The sequence below is a fragment of the Lissotriton helveticus genome, chromosome 10 (genome assembly GCF_964261635.1).
Source record: "Lissotriton helveticus chromosome 10, aLisHel1.1, whole genome shotgun sequence".
Classification (NCBI taxonomy): Eukaryota; Metazoa; Chordata; class Amphibia; order Caudata; family Salamandridae; genus Lissotriton; species Lissotriton helveticus.
The window spans coordinates 93,569,403-93,592,101 of NC_136071.1; the positions used below are offsets into that span (position 1 = coordinate 93,569,403).

The following is a 22,699-nucleotide window of genomic DNA, read 5'->3' on the forward strand; positions in this document are numbered from 1 at the left end:
TGCTACCAGTACAGAGGTCCTATCAAAGAGGCTCATCACATTCGAAACGCCTACAGAAGAACAACAAGGACTATGCAACAATGCAATAGAACTAAGACCTCTGAAAACCCAAATAAAAACATTTAGCAGAGACACACCAATCTATACTGAAGTACCAAGTGACAATGCAAAAAACAAGAATCCTGAACCAATTGGAACAATTGACAGAACTGCATCTGGTTACTTCATCAACTTCGATGATTCCTCTGAAGGTTTCAGCGAACAAAAGACACAGCCATCATCAAAATCCTTTAAAGACAAAGCTAAGGAACTTTTGAAACAACTGAAAGAAACATATCTGGTTTCTCCATGGATTGAATTTTGGGTGGGTTTTGGTGCATTTATCCTCATACTTTGGCTCATCATGGTATTTACCTTGGGACGCTTCATTGAGGGAAAATATGCTAAAATGGACACAGCAAGTCAGAACATCAACTTGGTCCTCAAACCACACACATCTTCACACGTCGAGAAACGAGAACTTTCTTCAGAACTTTCTTCAGCCAACTTCACAGCAATTCCAATACCTGGTGGGGTAGCCTGGGACAACACTGACTATGAAATTTATGGTCCGGTCGAGATCCTGAAATATCCACACCAAATCAAGATCTCCTTGAGTGACTTTGCAAAACCAAACTCATTTGCTGATGATTGGGACTTTGAAAGTATAAACAATATGATGTCTGACTTAGTAATGTCTGCTAAATTTACAAAACATGATTATTTGCAAGGTTCTACAAATTATGATAGTATGTATTGCTATAACCATTATGGTAACCATTTCTTGCATAAATCTGCACAACCTAGAAATGTTTTAAATTATAATCAATGGGAACATTGTGCTACACCTCCAAAAGGGAGCTCTAGAACCGTTTATGACAAATATTCATATTTTTCAGGTTTTAACATAACTAATGCTGAAACATTTTATTACAAATTGTCAAACAAGACAGGGATGAAAACCATGATAACCAACACGAAATTGATATATTCAGATTCATTCTTTGAAAAAATGAATACTTTTGGATTTGATTATTGGGACAAAAATGTTGATTTGAAAAGTGTTTGGGGTACAAAAGAATGGCAAGTACAGGGTATAGAAGCTTTGTTTAGAGCCTGCATGATCCCAGAACAAATGATATTTTTAAATGACACTGTTCAACAAACCACCTGTCTTGGCTTAGCCAAAATCAAAGATTTAAATAACCTGTCTATTCCAAAGCCAACAATGTTTAGCAATAACTCTGATACAGATGAAGGAATAGACATAAACCATATACTTAACCAAAACAGAACACATCCTGATTGGAAACAATGGTTGATCTGGCCCACAGATACAAATAACTGTCAAGATAGATTCCTGAATAAAACACAGGGTTTCAAAATGACCAGGCCAGACCCTAGATATCCCCAAAGACATCACCCAGGGATAATAACAACCTACAGTGTGGGCAAATTATGCCTTCAATGGCTACAAACTTCCACACTGCCTGAAATTAAGCAACACCTAACTTTACTTACTGATGGTGCTGACTTGCGTGATTTCATACTGGGACCACGCAAACAGCGTCAAAAGCGTTTCATAGCAGCCTCTGTATATGCAGCATACAATGAGGCCTGGAAGGTTACTCAAATTGAAACAGCAGAGAGAATACGTGAAATTGATCGTATTAATTTGGAAAAATCACTTTCTGTAGTGGACAATGGGTTAATGACTCTGTCCTCCAGAATATTTTCATTGGACAGCATTGTGTCTTCAGCAATCGATATATTATCGCAAGACTTACTGTTATTACAACATGGTCAGTCACAATTGCGCTCTATTGTACAGCTTGGCTGGACGTTACAAAATCTGCGTTCAGGCTATGTGCCTTGGCGTTTAATCAACACAACGTCACTATTCCAAATCTTTAACCTTACTGATAGACAAATCGGTATGGCGCAGAAGGGTGCTGATTATACAATCTTGAGCATTGAAAAACTAGAAAGATTACCAATGACAATGTCAGAACGACCTGTCAGTGAATGGATAATCCACGGAATCATAAATATTCCAATCTCAACCTTCAGGTTTCAATACTGCCAAAAATATATACAGGCTGGCATGTACGAGAAATTGGGAAAGGGGTACCTTAAAACAACTTGGAACCTGCCCTATTCACATGCATGTGTCAGTAACAAAGGACAGAAAGTGTTTCTTAGTGGCAACAATTGTGCTATGTCACTAAGCGGCACGCTTCTGTGTAACGGTATTAGTTTGCACGGAGCCTGTGAAGGGAATTCATACAACCTTTCATGTCACCAGCAAGGCGCACCTGCAACTGAAATAGAACCATTCTTTCAAAGACTCTATAATGGGAGTTACATTCTTATTGTAGACCGCAGATGTTGTAGTCTTATGCCCGGGACTCCTTATCTCGTCACCACGACGGCGAAGGTCAAGTGCTGTGGACGTTCTTTGTTCCCCAGCTCCTTACCAGACAGGGAGGCAAGGGCATGGCCCGGTTTGAAAATTACTTCTATTCGAATAGACACTTTAAGCAGAATGAAAACAGTGCTTCTTCAGACGCCTACAAGGCTCACGTCATCTAAAGAAACGTATGATCTACAAGTCGCAAGGACGACTGCAGAGATACATACATTATTATCAACTAATTCCCCCGTACATTTCGCGGAAATCCTGAGCGAAATCTTAAATATTTCCGATACCACTGGGGTCTCAAAGGTATTTAAGACAGTATTTTCGATGGCATTAACACCATTCAAAGCCATACTGGGTATTTTTCCAGATTTCGTCCATTCGATTTTTGGCGGACTTCCCCTGATCCTGGGACTAATTGCAGGAATCCTATTCCTAGTCCTTATTTTTCGTTATGGCAACCCATGTCACAGATCAAACTCTCGCCACAATGGAAGATACGATCCTAGCCATTGGATACCGGGACCGGATATCAAAAATCCTGGGACTCTCCCGGCTTAGAGACCTAAACATGACTTGGTTTCTATCATTTCGACCAATGTGGCAAAGGTGTGTTTTACCTGTACTAAGGTGTCTGCTATGCGGAGAAGAATGCGTGTTAGACACCTGTCTGACGCTACAATCGGATGCGCCGGTGGATGCAGATACACTGTTGGTTCCTACCAAGGTTCACGCACTGTGCTGCCCTCAAAGGCTGCCAATTCTGATGACGGCATTCCTGGAATCTTCACCACTACGATTGAAGAGTAGTGAAGTTCAAGATGAAAGCAGCATCGAACAGGTACGACCTTCTGTCAGCAATGCTAATCAGAATGTCAATGGAGACAATCATGCGCACGAATGCATGGTTACCCCTATTTCCGACTTAGTGGAACTTTCCCATGAAGCTGTTGACAGTTTTTTCGAAAGCCTGAATGATATGATGTTCTCTCCGGAACAGAAATAGAGACTTTTGAGTAAACTCGCACACGGCGTTCTCTGAATTCGGCCTTCAACCTTTAAAAATAAAGTCACATGAACAAATACAATCCAGTTCACGGACAGCAACTTTTTTCAGCAAGCCCTTAAAATATTTTTCTATATATTTTTTCCCCGGGACACTGATCTTCTGCTTGAAGTAAGAAACTATTCCTAGAGAACTAAGATTTCTATTTTAGATACTTTATATAGACTTTAGCTGCCCGCTGGTATGTTCACAAATATTTTATTATGTGATGAAATGGTCCCTTTCTGTATAGCTATATTAAGAGCCATTTCATGTGTATTTCTCATATACCAAAAAGCAATAATGCATAACAATGCGTGTTTACTTTTGCATTTAATTCATAGCTTCAGTGCATACAATATATATGACTGCAATTTTTCAGTATATTTGAAAATTTCGAAATGCATTTATGTATTTTGGGGTGGTAAGGTATACACTATACTCTATAGTATGTTGTACTATGTTATACTATGCATAGATTAGTAGATATGACCATAGTTAGCGTGGAGTGGGTGTCGTGTATTTCTATAGGTTCTGAATCGATCCCCCTATTCCTGACCCTATTCTGGTTAAACTACCTAGCTAGTTAACTAACAGTCAGCCCATGAGGCAAGAAATCCCCCATGATGCAGATACCGTTATCTGACGCAGTCACACTACGGCACAGGAACGTGTTATCTGATTAGGTCATAACGCTTGAGATCTAATTAGACAAGCGACATTCCTCCAGCCCCTGATAAGGCATACGACGTTCTCATAACAAATCAAACCTATGACAACCTGGAAAATCCGTGCGGCCATTGTTTTGATTTCACAGAGAACTTTTGCAAAAGAATGTGCTAACGAGCAAGTCGTATGACATCTTTATTGACGTACCTATGTCCATCCTTACGTCAATCTCGGCACCTTTAAGGTATAAATATTGCCGACCTTGCCCTATGCAAACACACGCGTGGTGACAAGACGGAGCAGCCATACTTGCCGAAGCCGAGAGCAGAAGCAGACCCCGCAGGCAGCAGCCCCGCCTTCCTGACGCGCTGAGAGACGCGCTGCTATCTCAAGCCGAGAGACCCAGCACCGGCGCTTCCGGGTAGCCCTCGCAGGCAGCCTGGAATATCGAGAGCAGAGAAAGAGATACCATTCCTCATTCATCCTAAATTCCAGGTACAGAACTGAATAACCCCTCCTAGAGAATTCTTTAGTTATTCACTTGGCAAAAACAAACTTAACTTAAACTGTAACTTTCTATTCCCGCCCACGCATTAGACTTAGGTCAGGTACACGGGGTAGGCGTATTTAGAAACACCAGTTGAGTACGTTTAGTCAAATGTATATGTGTATGTAAATATATTTTAATCATTTTAAACATCATATGGCTCAGAAACCATATCAATGTTTTTACAATATTATTTTATACTATTGCTTTTAATGTATGCACTTTACTTAACTATAAGTATTGCAATAATATCGATCCATTTCTCTTGTACGAGAAAAGAGACTGATCAATAAATAACATCTTTTATTGAACACGCCCGTCTCTTCCTTTTCTCTACATTCTGATGAGACTAAGAATGCACGTACTGACTGAGTAAAATAATTGCCTTGTGCTCACACGACTCTTGAGATTGACTCTTGATTAGGGGAGAGCAAAGTTGTCATGTTCTATGGTTGTCAGAAACTAAATCCCTTCTTGTCTAATCAGGGGAGGTAATTCTTTCCTGAACATTCGAGAAAGTTTCTAGCGAACTCTGAGCTTAGCTGGCAAACCCAAAAATTAAGTCTAGTATCGACAGTAGTAGACCTAGTTAACGTCTGGCCTAGGCCTTTACTGCTGTAGGTACTATTCCAATGCGCAGAGCCTATTGGGAAGATAGGAACTACACTACACTATACACTTCTACACCACTCCACTGTACCCTTCTCAACTACACAATATTACACTTTACATCCTTCCTCTGTACAACACACTACTCCACGCCATTACACTGTATACAACTCCACTCTACTCTATTAATCGGTACGCAACTCCACTCTACACCACTTCACTGTATGCCACTCCACTATACGCTACTCCACTTTACACGATTCCACTGTATGCCACCCCACGCTATTCCACTGTATGTCACTCCACTGTAGAACACTCAACTGTATACTATTTCACTTTAGGGCACTACCCTGTACACTACTATATGTCACTCCAGTGTATGCCACTCTACTAAATGCCACTCCATTCTACACAATTTTATTGAACGCCAGGCCACTGTATGCTATTACCCTCTACCCCATTTCAGTGTATGCCATTCCAGTCTACACAGCTTCACTGTACTCAACTGCAGAATATGCTACTCCACTATATGCTATTCATATGTACGCCACTCCCCGGGGACACAACAGTCTATCTGCCCACACCAACGCGGGCAGGGAAACATATGTTTGCAACGAATATAGCAAGTTACAACACATGCTTTTACTTCGCGTTCTATTGCAATGCTGTCGTTACAACGACCACGTTGTTAGAACGCAATACCTATACATCGCAAGTCATTAGATCGACTTGCTGTAGGGGATGTGCTGGACTTAGGAATAGTATAATTTATTATTCCAACTCCAGTGTGCACAACAGTAGGGAAGGTGTTGGAATAGTAAATTATGCTATTCCTCAGGGTAGAGCGCCCCCTACAGCAAGTTGATCTAATGACTTGCGATGTAAAGGTACCGCTTTCTAACAACGCAGTCATTTTAACGACCGCATTGTAAGTGTAACGCGATGTAATGACAAATAGGAGCTAACATATAAGTCTTTTTCAAGCCAGTGAAAGAGTTAAAAAACATTGAAGCATGCAGGGAAACAGACCACATACTGATCCCGCCTGGAGGGTGAAAGCATCAATAGCTGCCCCCTCTGGGCGGGAGCAATGCCGGCTCCCGCACTATGCATGAAGCCCGCTGTGGCCACGGGGTCCTGGGGCTCTGGGGCTCCACCCACGATACCCAACACATGGCCCCCCTTTCTTTTTTATGTGTTTTTGGGACCTGGGGATGGGGTCTCCAGGGCTGAGATGGCTTGGGGAGGGGGGGGGCCTCAGCCTCCCTCCCCTTTATAGTAACATGCAGCCTCCGGGCATGGGGTCCCCAGGGCATGCTAAGGCTCGGAAGGGGGGTCGTGAGCCCTTCACCCATCTTGATGATATTTTCCTGGGGCCCATTAAGGCTTGGGAGGGGGGCTGCATGCAGCAGGTTGTCTACAAGCCCTGGCCAACCCCCCGCTGTGCACAGCTGAATGCTGTGTGACATATGGGGCTGGTTGTCTTCGGGTGGGTTGATCACAGGGCCCAGCTGAAGCCCGTGCAGCGTAGGGTTGGCTGCCTGGAGCGGTTTGCCACACGGACTTGCCGCAGGCCAGGCCCAGCGGCCAACCTCACGCAGGGTCGGGTTGGCTGTGACCAGGCCTTTCGGCCAAGCCCCCAAGGTTGGCTTTATGAATGGTAATAAAATATTACTTCACATGAATAAATAAAAACTATAAACTCACTGGAAAAAAACAAGTAACACTATAGCTTGTGCACCCCGCCATGCTCTGCTTATTACATCACTCATGACAAGTTCAATGACATCATTGATATCACTGATGACATCTCAAATTACAATAATTGATGACATCGCTGATGACATCATCCAATGAGGCGAACAGTTTATTCATGCCCTAAGGTAACCATGACACACGCCCTCATCATACGCTGCTAATTTCCCCATATATCACTCATGAAATCTTCTGTGACATTAATTATATTATCACTGCAGAATTTTCAATGAAATTATTGGTGAGAAAACTATATCCCCAGACATCCCCTTGCAGGCAAGTGCAGTCAGTAACTGCACTCGCCTGCAAGGGAATCCCCCCCCCCCTCTTAAAAATGCCTGCGGATTAACGCCTGCACAGTGAAATACAAAGGTGCTGCTTCAAAGCCAGCCCGTATTTCACTGGGGCACGACTTCGCGACTGCCCTGTGGGCGGTGCATTCAATATATTAGGGCACACTGTTCTGCCATGGCGCAAATAGGGAAAGTGTGCCTTATGTGTAATTGGGCCCCTGAACTGTTGGGCTGCAATAAAAAAAAATCAAGCCTGTTGATTGGCTATGGGGTCGAGGATGCTTTTTCAGAGTAGGGCTGTAAAATAGAAAGAAATGTCGCAGCTGCCATTACCGGACTTACAGACTTGATCCCCTGTCCTGGAAATGTTAGAAAAATAATAATATAGTGGACATGGTAGGAATAGCCTGCCTTCCCTTCTTTCGCGTGAAGGGCACATAGGAAGCCCCCATGGGGCTAAGTTTAAAAAAAAAAAGTTACTGTGATCCAATGATTCTATTGCGAGATAGCAGTAAATAAAATGGCACCCATTTCAGTTATTTTAAATACTCTAGTGGTTATTTAATTATTTATTTGGGAGGGGGATATGAGGTGCACCTCCCCATGCCACAATAGTGTCCCGGGAACCCCATCCCTCTAGGGCCAATTAAATATTTGTGTCCCGGGGACCCCGTCTCCCAGAACACAAAAACAGCTATGGGCCAGTGTGTTGCCCGCATTGGGGTCGCAGCCAGCCTCACAGCTCCCTGTCCACCGGTCAGGAGAGCAGAGTTTGACTCCCCCAGAAGGGAACCAAACGAAAAACAGAATGCTGGCTCCCGTGCTGCCCGCATAGCATAGGCTGTGTGCACGAAGCCGGCATGGCCGCGAGGCATTGGGACTTCCCAATTAAAAATAAAGTTGGGGTTGTCCTAGGTGGGACAGGGAAACACCGCAAATAAAAAGGATTGTGGCATGAGGCCACTAAAATTGAATAATAAATGAGCGGCCAAAGCCTGTGACAATGTTTACTGATCTGGTCAAAGCCAATAGGCTTGTGTTCATATATTGATGTGGTTACATGTTGATAAAGCCAATAGTCTTGTCTTGAAATATTGATGAGGTGCCCCCTAGACAATACCAATAGTCTTGCCTTCAATTATTAATGTGTTGATCTGTTTACAAATTCAGTATACGTGTACTGTAACTGTATATAGTTACCCTTGGACAAAGCCAAAAGGTTAGCCTATACATACTGATGTGGTGACTCCTTGACGAAGCCAAAAGGCTTGTCTTGTATATATTGATGTGGTGATGCATTGACAAAGTAGTAGGCCTGCCTTATTTAAAATGGCAAACCCATACAATCTGATGTTTTATCTCACATAGATTGTATTAATATGCATAGCCTTCACCCTGTTCAGAGTCTTGGGGAACAGGTCAGTTCTACATCAAATCCTACTTTGCACAGCCTTCATCCTATACAGATGTCTTTGCAGACTGTCCAGTCCATTTGTGAACAGTACAGTCCTTCACTAACCCATACTACACACACAGCTCTTGTCTTCCATTGAAGTGTTAGTGGAGAGGCCACTCTAATGACCAACTTGAGAACGCACAAACTTTGCCCTCTATAGTAGTCCTCATGGTGAGCCCAGTCCCTCACCAAACCCTACTATGCACAGACTTCACCCTACACATCTGTGTTTGCAGAGAGGCCACTCTCTCACCAAACACTAGTACACACAGACTCTTCCCTGTACAATAGCCTTCATGGGGAACCCAATCCCTCACCAAGCCCTGCAACACACTGACTTTGTCCTACACATCTGTGTTTGCGGAGAGGTCACTCTTTCACCAAACACTACTACGCACAGACTTTGCCCTGTACATCGGTCTTTGTGGAGGGGCCAGTCTCTCACCAAACCCTACTATGCACAGACTTCATAATATACATCGATTTTCATGGAGAGGGTAGTCTCTCAAAAAAACGTACTACTCACAGATTTCACCCTGTATAGCAGTCTTTGTGAAACGGCCACCCCCTACTACACAAAAACTTCCACTGTAAAGCGATCTTTGCAGAGAGCCTAACCATACTCAAGTTCCTTACGTAGTTAAGTCCTAAGTACATACCAATAGGTACTGTAATAATATCTTACATTTCGTTAATAAAACTTAAATATTTATTGGAAAAAAAGAAAAGGTTAAATTGACATTATAGGTAGGTATGATAGTAATATACTTTAAGTAAAAAAGAAAACTAGAAATTCACTGAGAAAAAACAAAGGTTAAAGTAACGTTATAGTTAGGTGAGAATGTCAGTTAAAATATACCATTTTAAACAAAAAAAAGAGACATTTACCAGTTACACTGATCTGAGCTAACTATAACTTATGCACCCGCCTTGTTCAGTTTATTACATTTCTCTTGACAAGTTCAATGACATCACTGATGATATCATCCAAGGTGCCTAACAGTTTACTATACACTTAAGACACAGAAAGGTATTTAGTATGCTACATCTACAGCAAATTTGAACAACGAACAAAAATGAAAAACATAATGATATGTTAATAAAAATGATTGAGAATTGCTTGATAAAAAATGTATTTTTGTTTGGAGAAGAGTTATACATCCAATCAAAGGGGACGGCCATCGGATTTTCTTTTAGTCACAGTTACGCCTGCCTGGCAATGGGCTTGTGGGAGCAACACCTTGCCTGGCACCCACAAAATGATGAGCATGTGAATAAGATTTTAAGTTGGCTTAGGTTCATGGATGACCTTTTTTTAATCTGGGATGGAACCGAACTAGAGTTCAAAAGGTATTTTGAATTATTGAATAACACAGAAGCCAACTTAAGATTCACTTATGAGTGACTGCGAAAGAGTGACTTTCCTAGATATGGAGGTTTATATCAAGGACGGAAAAATACAGGCTACCTTGCACCGCAAAACAACAGCTACGAATGCAGTGCTGCATGCAAGAAATTTCCATCAGAATTCCCTAAGTGAATATTCCTTATGGGGAATTTTTATGCATAAAAGGAATATGCTCAGAAGATATTGAATGGCAAAAACACAAGGAGGAAACCACAAAGAGATTCAAAGGCAGAGGCTACAACGATGAAATAATAAAAAGATGCTATAGGAGAGTGGATTCAAACACAAGAGATGAGTTAATGATGGAAAAGTTTCCAATTAAGGAACACAACAAAATTTGTTTGATCACAACATTGTCTCCAGAAGCAAAACAAATAAAAACTATTTTAAAGAAAAACTCGAAGATCCTTCAACTGGATGCAACACTTGCTCCCATTATAGGAGAACAACCAAACGTTACTTTCAGACGAGCACCAAACTTAAAGGATAATTTAGTCAAAAGTCACTTTTGGCAAAAAAAGACCAATTCTACACAATGGCTACAAACTACTGGCTTTAATAAATGTCATAATTGCAAAGTCTGCCAAATTGCACGGAATACCAAGGAGATAATGTGGGCAAATAAAAAGATTTGGAAAATCAAAAAATTTATAACGTACAAAACGCAATTTGTCATTTATGTAATTGAATGTCCTTGCCATCTACGTTGGGAGTACTATTTGCGAACTTAAAAAACGGATTCTGGAACATGTGAGAGCCACGATTGCTAAAGATCGCAGCAAGGCGGTGGCTAAGCATATGGAACAGGCACACAACAGTGATTGGAAACAACTCAGATTCTATGGTATAGAATCTGTTGAACAACATGTGAGAGGCGGAAATTGCGAGAAGAAATTGCGCCAACAGGAATCGCGACAAATATTGGCACTTCGAACATATATGCCACACGATCTCAATCAGGATGAGGAACTTTATATACATTTATAGTAACTAAAAATGGTTTTTGCTTCACCATTTTTGGGCTTGCTTCCAATTTTAATCTTCTTGTATAATCCTTTTGGTTTTTCCCCCAATCGCCTTATGCACATCACTGCAAACTGTACAGCAAATATAATCAATCTAGTTTGAGAATAGAACTAATCAGCCCACTGGGGGCAGAAACCAGATATAGGTGAAATGCGCTTTGTAAATACCATAAAATTACCGGACGCGGTAAACCCCACTAGAGGGGTCTTATACATACTATATACTATGATCAAAGGGAAAAATTTAATTCTCAAAATGGTTTTTCAAAAATGATTTGCAATAAGTTGAAATAGAAATTATAAGTTGCAGTTTGGTAATAACTACGAAGACCAGAATGGTAGGGGTCTGTAGTTCACATAACAATGATGTAACAGGAAGTCATGTGATTATAATTTTGAAACAAGTATGTTGGGAATCATTAGCAACCTAACCGTGAACAAGTTCTCATGGAGAACGAAACGCGTAGGAGGCTGTGGATTAGTTTGTATTTTTGAAAATAAATGGTGAATGTAACCTTTCTTTTGAGTGCGCTCCGTTTGTCACTTTTCAAGGAAAGTGATTTATTGCTTGATTTATATCGGCTGGGCTCAGCCGAAGGAGCTTGCACCACAGAAAAGAGCGCCACAAAGAGCAGTGAAAACAGGGCCCATTCTGCTGAATATATATATTTTATATATACACATGAATTCACGAAACTTTATTGTTTACAAACACTGCATCGGAAGTCTGTCTATGGTTTCCATTGATTGAAGGCGGAACGAGTCTCTGTTACTTTAAATGACACATTGTATTGGGAAAATTCCACCCGTGATCAAGCTGTGAGTTTAACAGCGAAACGCGTTGGGCACCCGTTTGCATAGCTGAATTAAAGCGTTCATTTACAGAGGCCGCGGCACCAGTGTGAATTTATTTTCTAATTGCTGGACTGTTTGGGATATATATATATATATATATATATATATATAATCTCTTAGGTCTTAATAATGAGTTGCACAGTACTGGGTCAATTTCACTGCAAAGTAAAATCGCGAGTTATGTTATCAATTCCATGTGGTAAATTTGCCCCAGTACGGTGCCTTTATGAGTAAAACCCAGTGGAATGGGAAATTATTGCGTGAGGCAGATTTTTCCAACCGGAAAAGTACACAGAACCCCCAACTTCATGCAGTTTGACATAATACATTTATCACCTGCTCAGCTCTTAGTAGGTGTTAAATGTATGCAGGGCGGTGTGTGGGATGGAAGGTGAAGGAGAGAGATTGGGGGAGTAGGGGAAGGAAGGTTAAGTTTTCTTTTAGCAGGTGGAAGCATTATATGTTTCTCTTGTTAGAAAAAAGCACCATGAGTCTCGGATGCTGCTACAGCCAATGTCTCATGCATGACTTCTGGCCTGTATTTCCAGCCGGACAAACCAGGCCAAGATCTTCTACACCTGGTCAATTTGGGTGCAGAATAACCTAACCACACTAATTAGACTGAGCGACTTTAACACTTGCGGTCATGCATTAAATCTTGTTCTGCCTGACTGTAATCAGACAGACAGACTGACAGACGTTTTTGTTTGGGTCAGTGAAAGGTGGTCACTCCTTTTTGGAAAGAGCGATAGAGAGAGTGTGAAGCATACAAAGCGGCTACTTTCATGACTCGGATTTCTTGTTATATCGTACAATCTCTTTCTAGCCCTACTTCAAGCCCTGAACCCTAGAAGTGCTCAAAGCCACACTCTAACAAAGAGCGAAGTGATTTTTGTCTATACCAAACTCTTGAAATCTACACAAGAAATTACTTTAATGGTGAGTGGTTTCGAACCACCTCTGCTGGAGAGTAAGAATTCTCGACTGGCTATGAGGGACTGTGACCTGGACCCTAGAGCAGTGATGTATTCCCACGGACACATTCAACCCTGGAGGTAAACTAGGGCTGAGTCACAAGTACACGTAAGTTGCAGAGTCAGCACTTTCTATTCCATTCTTCCCTTTGGCGACCAGTGTGACACCCTTCTTACAGATGACACTGACTCACAGGGTTTTTTTTTTCTCTGAAACATCAGTCTAACTTTTGATATCTTTGCAGATGTGTGATTCAAAGAAATTAATGAAAAGATATTTTTTAAGATTCTACAAACTAGGAAGATTACACTGATCTTCAATAAAGTTCCACGTGTTTAAAAATGGCGAGCTGGCTACAGAGTTTGGTGTAAACTCTGAAGTACGCCATTTATTGCTAAAAGGTTCTTGGAAGTCGCCAGCCAGCATTTCTTGGACAATATAGAAGATTAAAATTAAAAGCTGATTTTTAGAGGGCAGGGTAATTAATTAATATCTAGGACATCATCATGCAAAAAAAGATTACCTTGTAATAAGTACGGGCCTTAATTTGAGGTTGGCAGACACTCCGTGATAAACGTGGCGAATGTCCCGGCACTCTTATTACATGCACATTATATCTATGGAACTTGTAATATGGCAGACAGGATATCCTTCATGTTTTGACAGCTGAACTCTAAAAAAAGGCCCTAAGACAATACTACATACACAAATGAACCCTTAGAGTTGTATCCATCAATACAATGAGATATACTACACTTCCAGTCTCTAGCCAGACCCCATAGCACATTTAGAGTGACTTTAGGTTACCAACTATGGGGGCGATTCTGGAAGCATTGCATAAGTCTATGCATCAGAGTCTAATGTCTGAAACGTTCATAGATATGAAACATAGTGTGTCAGATTCACATTATCACTAGGAGCATATTGAGAAATCTACCAAAATCAGTCCTTTCTGTGATTGTGCGCAGATCAAGAACGCATGCTTAGTACTGGTGAAAATGTACAATTGCTCATTCCCCCCCAATATTCCATGTGGAGAAATCTCTTCCTTTACAATTTAACTCCAACATTGTTTTGGAGTCATTTTAGGTGAGCAATTTGGGTGGGAAATGCAATGAGGAATATGTGTAAACATACGCAAAAAGCTGACTTTGTGCTTCTTCCACACGTTCCCAGGGGCAAATTCCCATATCCTACCCTTTGAACTTCTAATTTGCCACCCCTTAACTAAATGTACAACTGTGAGAAACCCTGCACCTAGGTGTATTTCCACATGCAGGTACTTTCTAGTAGAGCGAGCCAACAAATTAACAAGACAAGCCCACCCAGACCCGAGCCAAGGATCTGGTTTCACTCTATGAGCCCGTGCACGAGCCGAGCCGAGCCCTGAAAATGTTTGCCTTGTAAATCATACACAAACACCAAGTAAAATATGATAACGACTCTGCAAAATTCAAAAAAGTGTATTTATTTAACATTTGTAAGCTTTTAAATTAAATATGTCCCACTCTAGCATTGTACTGAGAGGTACTTATTAAAAGTGGTAGTTTTTAAACATGAACTTCCTTCCCCCGCTGGTACTCTGGCGAGAATGCCATTAGTGAACTAAGAGGCAAAACAGTTATCTTGTGTACCCTTTATGTGGCCCAGATTCTTATAGATAGGGCAACATTATAGTCTACTAAATCATATTATCAAATAATGCTTTATTCAGTTATTGGAAAACCATCAAAGCACACATTCAAAATAAGACCATCATTTTAAAACAAAGTCTGGTATAAAAAAATAAACCTACAAACTTTGTAATATATATTGCTGTAACTCAAACCAAAACATTGAAATCGTCCTGGTCTGAGATAAAAAATATGCTTAAATGCATCTCTGGAAATACAAAAGCTCTTGAAAAATGTAATCCTAATTTTGTACATAAAAGTATACTTGAATGCATCCCCTCAAATGCCAAAACATTGACCCACTTCCGTTCCCAATTAGGGTACTAAATCAAGCACGATAGGTTTTTGGACAGCTAACATTCTGAATTTAGTATTTTGAAGTTGCTTTCATATGCAACACTGAAGAAAAAGGAGAGTTAGTAAAATAAAATATTTTCCTGAGATCACACAATTTGGTTAACCACGAAACCCACAATAAATCCAGTTTTCTGGTTTCACTTTATGCAAATCAGCCACTAAATGGGTATCTATTTTGCCTCAAATAGTAAAGCTCTGTTTTTACCTCTTTGTGCATGAGGGTGACAGGCAGGAGCCTCATGAAAGCTCATCTCATTAGGGCCTCGGTTTTTCAACAGGACCTCGAGCTTTTTGCAGCTCGCCCACTTCTAGAAATGTGTGTGTCCATAAATGAGGGTGGATCTGGAGTGTGTGAACCGAGACTTCCGATTTTGGGTGAAGGTGACACTTTTTGTACACCTAAGTTTCAAGTACATGCACAATACATTCTGTGACTCGAGTCACACATTATCTGCACAGTCACAGAGGCAACTACAGCTCTCTGCAAAGAAAGGTGCATATTGCAGCCTAAAGGATTTCTACAGAGAGGGCCATTTTCTAAGACACATATATAAGTATACAGGTTTCCATACCCAGGGAACACCAAACATGCGTTTGAACTGGCGTGAAATACAGGATTAAGGACTCTATTCTAGAAAATATGAAGGTGGGGTTGGAGGCGGCGCGGGTGATGGGGACCATCACACATTTTCAACACAGACCATATCACCTTCTGCATAAGATCTTTCTTGGTAAAACATGTATTAACATTATGACACAACAGCAATATAAAGTACAAAACACAGATTTTATGATTGAAGACTAGAGGAAGTTCCTGTCAATCAAGACTTTAATTAGCTGTAGGAAGCATAATAAGGCTGAAACAGACATTTGATTGGGAAGACAACCAAGACTTATTTTAGGAATGTTGCATGTATTTACATAATTAAATGCGGTGAATTCGAATCCTGGCATTCACAATGGATGGATGTAATTAGCAAACAGTTACAGAGGCTGTCCCTATTCCTATGGCATCCGACATTTGATGAGATGAAGATTTTTATAGAGTCTGTTCTACTACCTGGCCTGTAGCAGCCAAAATATAACTGGCCCTTTCTTTAGTCTGATATGTGCTACCACTGCTGGAGGAATTAAATTCAGAGTTTTATTGAGAGTCGCAAATAGATTAATGATATCAGTGCCCCAATGTGAATCATATTCAGATGTTTGTTAACATCATAAAGGACTATCTCTGTGCCATATTGTGAACAAAAATTTACTAAATGGGATGTAGCATGCCAAGTGTGTACATAAAACTACGTAACCTATCACAATTTAGGAGCGGATTGCGATGCAGTCGGGCCATTCCGAATGCATCGCAATCAGCTACTCAGATTCCTTTCCGACCGACCCATTATGATGGAGTCGTTCGGAAAGGAATGCGACCGGTCATTCCGACTGGATTCCGATGGGCTCAGAATGCTTTCACTAATCCCGAGTGCAGCTCTTTCCGCCCTTGGATTACGATGTCAGGTGGGGACAGCCTTTCTGTGCCGGCCTTTCTGACACAGAAAGGCTTTCAGGGCTTGACTTTGGGGGTCCCAGCAGGGCCCCCTTTGGTGCATGGCCTCCGATTGGAGGCAGAGGGGGCAGGTGCCCCCCTGTTGATGGCGAACAACAATAGGGCAACCCAATAGTCCCAAGGAACTGGGTATAATCAATAACAAATCCACAAGTGTTCCTAAAGGAATCATTTTACACTATTTATAATTTGAAACTTGTCACAATAGTGAGCATGAAATCACAATACTCAAGAGACAATTTTATCAAAAATAGTTACTTTTTATGTATCAATTTTTTAGAACATATACTTTTTTATATTGTTAAACGTTATATGGGCAGTATTTACAAATCAACCATATATACATTAATTTATGTATAAAGTTGTAAATTAATGTATATATGGCTGATTTGTAAATACTGCCCATATAACGTTTAAAAAGTGTCAAAACGTACTGCACATGCTGAGAAAAACTGAATAGCAGTACTACTTTATGTTGCCGTACATGAATGGATATGTGGAACAATATCTGTACAATATAAAAAAGTATATGTTCTAAAAAATTGATACATAAAAAGTAACTATTTTTGATAAAATTGTCTCTTGAGTATTGTGATTTCATGCTCACTATTGTGACAAGTTTCAAATTATAAATAGTGTAAAATTATTCCTTTAGGAACACTTGTTGATTTGTTATTGCCCCTGTTGATGGCAGCATCTTGTGGCAAGCCCCTTGAGGGGCCTGCCACGGGATGCAGGGATGAACTGCACCTCGCATTTTTACAATGGCAGCATGCATTCCGATCAGAATGCATGCTCCTATTGTAAAGTATAGGCATGCAACCGAACAGTGTTCGGTTGCATCCTAATTAGTAGGTCGGGACCGCAGACCGGGTGTCGGTCGTTCACTTGACCAAGACGATGTCGGAATAGGGCCCATATCTCTAGGAACACAAAACAGTCTATTTTCACCAAACTAGGCCATAGAAGGAAGGTGTAATATCTTTACCTCTACCCAAGTAGGTCATAGAAGGAAAGCATAAAATATATTTTCCCTACCTCCGCACAACTAGATCATAGAAATAATGCGTAATATCTCTACCATCACCCAACTAGGTCATTAAAAGCAACATAAGACCCCGTCCACCTAACAACGTCATAAACACAAAACAGAATATTTCTATCTGCACCCAACTAGCTGATACATGGAAAACAACAAATGTGCCTCCACCCAGCTAGGACACAGAAGGAACCGACCATAATCAGCAGGTGTATACCCAAATTACCCTCTTATACCTGGGTATGGGACGTAGTTTTATACAATGAAAAATGCTATAAAGGAAACAATACAGAATAATTTATGAGTAGAGCACATTTAATTACCGTCTCCACAGTTATTACTATGAATGTATCAAAATCTATTTGTAGCACACACAAACAATGGCACCTAATCAATGAGGAAGATGAAAGAATGACATATATCATAACATTCTATACCTCAACAAAAACAAAAATACATAACAGAATAAGCCTAGAAAAATATTCTCACTAGTGTCCCCCCTATAATTCTGCGCTAACCACTTGGAGGTAGTCGAAGTGAAACACCTAAGGCTAGTAGACTAGTTAACCTAGCTCTAATGTGACACCACGCAATTCCACAGATCACTATAATTCCAATGACTCCTCCTTAGAAGTTCTATGTTGCCACAACATACTGTTTTGGATGCGAGCCATGGAGGACGCTTCCAGCTACTCACAAATTACTGATGGCAGACACACACCTGTGTCTTCCCTTGCTATCCCCGTATCACATGGATTTACGTAAACTGGGGGATTTATTCTATCACGCCTACCTGAATCACCTAAACCTTACACTTACCCGTGTTTTCATCTGTGGCCTGTTTGATTTCTAACACTACTGTGATCAGACTATGCCATAAAACTTTCACGTTTCCATTTACCCTACAGTATCTAGCTGCTGGGTTGGAAAATTACCGGCATCTCGATCACACCGCTATTATTTTCAGTATCTCAGCCCTGAAGAAGTCGTGGGAGTATTCTCCTAGACGAAACACGTGTTGGCTGGTTGTTTTTGTGCTGATTACTTTTTACATTAACCCCTTGCATGCTGATGACGGAACCGCTCCGTCATCAGCTGCGGGTGCGCTGTGCTGATGACGGAGCGGTTCCGTCATGGCCCGCCCCGCTCGATAGAACGCTCATGCGCGGAGCGAATTCCGCGCCTGCGCTGAGGGTTCTATTGAGCAGGGCGGGCCATGACGGAACCACTCCGTCACCAGCATAGCTCAACCGACGCTGGTGACGGAGCGGTTCCGTCACCAGCATGCGGCCGCCGCGCGGCCGCCCCGCCCCCTTAGCACTGCGGCGGAATAGCCGCCGCAGTGAAGGGGTTAATTTAATGGAAAATTACAACGAACAACTCTTCTGGGAACTTTATTGAATACTGAACTTTCACATGGACTTATGTAACATGATTGTTTTCTAACACACCTCTGTATGTGTGCCCAGGACTCAGAAGTACAATTTTGTTGTAGGTTTCCCTACTTGCACATAGGGGTTACAGGGAATATACATTTGAACTTTTTTTCACACATACGCAAATATAGCAGAGCGCCACTTCTTCCTATCTACTGAAAACCCTCCATTTTGATTATAGCAATAGGACTGTGCATTGGCTACTACTCACTATCTTATTTTCGGTTCGCACTTCAGAAGGTAAACCTTACGGGTGATTCCCACATTGTTGAAAACCTTAGTTTAACCCGTCAGTTCACATCTTGGTCAGATGATTCTGTTCAAAATGATGAAAGGTGTTGTATCAGCGGCAGTGTGCATACACAGTCTCTGAATAATGAGTAAGCACTCAGTTGTAACTTGCCTGAATTCGACGGCTTCAGTAATTTTCAGCGTCACTCGCTGCATTCACATCTGCGACACCTGAGGAATGCGGAAGTAGGAAATGGCCCGGGGCAAGCATGACTTGTGAATTTTGATGAGGTCAAAGCGCATTGCATGCTGGTATGCGTAGTTTTGAAAGTCGGCGGTTGCCGTGGTAACTTCACAAAGCTGAAAGAGTGTATTTTAGAGTCTATTTATTTCTGACATCTCATTCAGACCAATAGAGGCAGTGTTTAATTTCATAATTAAGTTGGCTTCCCTTTGAAGTAGTGCTCTTTCAGGGTCACCCCCTCGATGGTTGAGTTTAATGACACTTAAAACGGTCCAACGGAAATCTTTTTCTGTGTGCTGCAATTCTTGAAAGTGCAACACAAGAGGTGCATTTGGAACTTTATTCTTGATCCTGGAGCGTTCCTGCGATATCCTCTGTCATATTACTTGTGTTGTTTTTCCCATGTAGATCAGCGATCAGGGGCAAATGATCGCATAGACAACGTTCTTCGTCTTGCAGGTAGACACTTGTGTGTGTCCATCGTTCTGAACCATTCGTAAATTCAGTACCATCCATAGTTGAACTGCATGCTTGGCAGTTCCCACATTTATGATGTCCTGAAACGGGTTGAAGATTGAAGAAGGGGCGTATTGACTCAAGTTTCTTTTGTGGTTCATCTGCTGCCCGGATGATGTGTTGACTAATACTGGATGGGGGGGTTTTCAATGCAAACAGAAGTATTTCAAGGTCTTTTTCCACAGCTTTTATCAAGTGCCAATTCTGGCGAACAATTTTTTTGAAAGAGTTAATGTAAGGACCAAATGTGGAGACACACACTAGGCGTGTCATAGGTTTCTTGTTCTTCTTGTCCAGCAGAACTTCACGTGTTGTAAACCACGCACGTTTGCATGAATGTTTAAGAAGTTTAGTTGGATACCCTTTTTCTTTTAATTTAATAACTGGGAATGAATCTCATAATCTTCCTTACGTGTGCAGCCTACACACAGTGTGGGGATATACAATATAATAAACGCATGAAATTAAAGAAGTAACTTGTCTGTAATACCTTCTCTGCAGCGTGATCATCGTGAAAAGCATATCTTAAAATGGGAGTCAATCCCCCTTTTAGCCCTCCCAGGTCCCACCCTGTGGCATATGGCTGACTTGGTGTTAACAGATATTTTACGCATATTCCAAAATATTCAGAAAACTGAAATGTAAAAAATACCAAGAATTATCCACAGCTGAGGGTCACTGTGGCTTCCCATCAACATAATAGGGTAGTCTTATTTTGCACACACCTTCATGTGCTACCATGTAATTTTGATAATTGGAATGCACAGTACTTGTGCTTACCACTAGATGTCAGCATGTACATAGGTTATGAATCAGTTTGTATTTAGCTAACTTTACAGATATGATATTTGAATCATAAGTAACAATTTTCCGTATGCCAATTTTTATCTTTATAACAGTTCTCAGCTGATGGAATTATTTTTCAAGGCATTTTGTAAAAGTAATTTGTAGGTCATTTGGCTGCATTTTGCAGTTCTTCTGGTTGTTTTTTCTTAGTAAGGGAATTTAACACTTTTGCCGAATTTTTCTTCTACACCTATTAGCTTTAAGAAAAAAAACAGCTTTAAAATAGAATTCCACTGAGGTTGCGGGTCAAAATGTAGGCAACTTTGCACACCCTAGTATTATTGTGTGTCAGGGCAACCAAACTCACAGTGTCCAATATTTTGGAAATCATGCAAAAATCTTGTGCTTAATAGATGTAACATTATATACATTAGTAAGTACAGGCTGTCATAAAGGTGATGCATTGTCTGGCGGGAGCTTTGGAAATGCTGTAGATTATTAGGACACTGGAATTTTGAGAGCTTAATTGAAGACAATGGAGCAGCAGCAGCCTATATAAATGGATATAGTCCCGCTTCTCTCAGCATTTCTATGTCCTAATACACAGCCTCTGCCTTTCTCTTTCCACTGCCTCTTGAAAATATATTAATTAGGCAGAGAAAAAAGAAAGGCAGAGGCAATGCAGGAGGACACAGCAAGCCTTCATTGTTATGTTATGTTATGTTGTCTTGTAAAGCGCATGGCTACCCCAGCAATGGGGCGTCCCAGCGCTGTAGACCACTGGGGAACCCGTCCTGGCTTTCCCTGTGAGATGATCCCTGCTGGGTATCTCCAAGGTGAAACTAGGCATCCCTGGTGTATGTGGGGGGCCGTTGTGGAGATGAGGCAAGCTAATGCCCAGAGTTGCCGAGTGTGATCCCTGGTTAGAGTAGGCACCGAAGCGAGAATTATCGAATCCGCTGACCCTGGTCCACGACCCTGCCGCGTCGGGAATTGAACCCTGGTCCCAGGCCGTCCTCTGCTTCCGGGTGTGCCGCCTCTAACCAGTGAGCCACACCACTCCACCCTTCCCTTCTCCTGTAGCTGAGTGTCACTAGGGCTTCAGAAGGAGACTGCTGCTCAGCTCCTGGGTCTCACCGGCTTGGCTGAATTATTACAAAAAGCAGTTCACCCAAGTCGGGGAGAACCATGGGCTGACTTCCGCCCCTTTTCACAGCTCTCCCTGTGAATGTTCGAAAGCCAACAGCCGTGGCCCTGAGCTCTGCCGTTAGCTGTAGAACATTCACAGCCAACAGCTGTGAACAAAGGCCTTATAGAGCCGAAGGTGATTTCAATCCCTTATGGCTTTTACTAAATAGAACATTCTGCCCTGCTGGAGAAGGATGTTCTAAAAGCTTTATAGCCTGCCATAGCTGGCCTTTAATGGCTGGTACAGCCCACTATAACGGGCTATAAAGCTATATTAGAACACTGGAATGTTGAGCGCTCTATTGAAGACAATGCAGTAACTCCGGGTTATAATGGCTGGTATAAGCCCGGAGCTCCAACATTCCAATGTTTGTCTTTATGTTTCACCCTTTTTCAATTAAGAACATTCTACCCTTACTGGGTGGAATGTTCTAATACCCTTACAGCCCTTATGCTTCAGTCCATATCGGTTGTTAAAGGCCTTTTCCCTCAGATTCAGGGCCTTTAGCAACTGGTATAGCCCTCAGGAGTGGACTATAAGGTTATAATATGATGTTCTGTGAATTGTGATGA

General features: G+C 41.5%; 1 protein-coding gene across 1 annotated transcript in view; it reads left to right on the forward strand.

Moving 5' to 3' along the window:
* CASKIN1 (CASK interacting protein 1) overlaps positions 1 to 22,699 on the forward strand; it is a 776,040-nt gene that overhangs the window by 743,443 nt on the left and 9,898 nt on the right. The window lies entirely within an intron of this gene.